This window comes from Ceratotherium simum, chromosome 34 (assembly GCF_057802395.1).
Source record: "Ceratotherium simum simum isolate JZ-2026a chromosome 34, ASM5780239v1, whole genome shotgun sequence".
Classification (NCBI taxonomy): Eukaryota; Metazoa; Chordata; class Mammalia; order Perissodactyla; family Rhinocerotidae; genus Ceratotherium; species Ceratotherium simum.
The window spans coordinates 15,714,026-15,715,757 of NC_141933.1; the positions used below are offsets into that span (position 1 = coordinate 15,714,026).

Below are 1,732 nucleotides of genomic sequence, written 5' to 3' on the forward strand. Positions count from 1 at the left end.
TGCAATAATAGACCTATACCCAGGATGTTTTGAACCAATTTTAAGTATGATAAAATGAAATACTTCATGTAAAAATTTTTAAAATTAAAAGATCACATATGTAGGAACTACTTCCATTAAAAATTAATAGGTTCAAATTTAAAAATGTATTATCAGACACTAAAATCATTGTTTTAAACTACCATATAAAAATATACTAATCCCATTTATCTCTTGAACTCATTCTTCTGTCCATTCATGTGTGTGTGATTTACCTGGGGTTTGCATGAATGAGGTATATGTGGGAATGTACTTAACTATACATGTGACTGTAAGTGTGAATATGGGAGTGTGGATGATTTTGTAAACAAATGAAATAATGAAATGTAAATAAGGAGAAATTTTAAAATAATAATTGTGAGTACATGTTAATTCTTCCTAAGCTGTTACTCCTGAGGTCTCATATTTGAAAGACATTTGCTTTGTAGATGTAATAAGGAACTGAGTGAAAGTACTTCAGGAATTTACAAAATTATTGGTCAAGCAACTTAATATTTTCGAAATTTAGATCTGAGCTGTATGAAATTGTCTTAATGTTGATTCTGTATGATTAAAATAATCTTATAGAGGACTTTGCCTTCCTGACAGCTTTTTTAAAGAACTCTTTGTTACTCTGGCTGTAGACCAGTGGATTCAGCATGAGAATGACTATGGCATAAAAAACAGATGCCATTTTATCTGTGTCCATGGAATTCCTGGAGCTGGTCTTAAGTTACATGAAGATGCCTATTCCATAGAAGATGGAGATAGCAATGAGGTGGGAAGCACAGGTGAAAAAGGCCCTTCTGGCACCCTTCAGATGAGTGCATCCTCAGGATGGTGATAAATATAAACAAGTAGGAGATCAAGATGACCAAGATAGAAAAGAGGATATTGATGCCCACCAAAATAAAGAAATACATCACACTGATGTAGCTGTCTGAGCATAAGAGAGCCAGCAGAGGAAGAGCATTGCAGAAGAAGTGATCAATCACAGTGGATCTGCAGAAAAAGAAGCTGAATATGTCCCCAGTGTGGGTGGAGGCCTCCAGGAAACCAAGGTCATATGATCCTGTGACTAGACACACACACACACTTGTTGTCATGAAGGTGGTGTAATGTAGTGGTTTACACACTGCTGCCTGGTGGTCATAGGCCATTGAGGCCAAGAGAAAACTTTCCACAATGATAAAGACTGCAAAAGAGAACATCTGAACAGCACATGCATTGTAGGAAATGACCTTCTTTCCCATAAGGAATCCAGCTATCACTTTGGGAGTAGCAGCTGTGGAGTAACCAAAGTCTGATACAGAAAAATTACTGAGAAAGAAGTACATGGGAGTGTGGAGACAAGAGTCCAGCAGGATCAACATGATCATCCTCCAGTTCCCAACCAGAGTGATGAAGTAAATGAGAGTGAACATTATAAAGAGTGGGATCTTCAATTCTAGGTCATTAGTTATGCCCATAAGAATGAATCAGTCACCTCCATACTGTTCTCCATTGGAGTCTTTGTGGAATACATGAGTGCCCTATAGGAATTAGAAAAGAGAATCTCGATAGTAACTGCTTAAAGCCATCATTATGTCTGATGTATAACTTATATCAGTATTCTCTGAATTTAACATGGGCATAACAACAAAATGTAATTTAAAAAAATTGATAGAATATAGATTGTTCCAGCTAACAGTATTTTGGAGATAATATAACCCAA

The 1,732-nt window shown here is 36.1% G+C and overlaps 1 pseudogene; it reads right to left on the reverse strand.

Moving 5' to 3' along the window:
• Positions 1-589: 589 nt before the first annotated feature.
• LOC147912588 (olfactory receptor 5B12-like) lies at positions 590-1,522 on the reverse strand (annotated as a pseudogene).
• Positions 1,523-1,732: the final 210 nt, after the last annotated feature.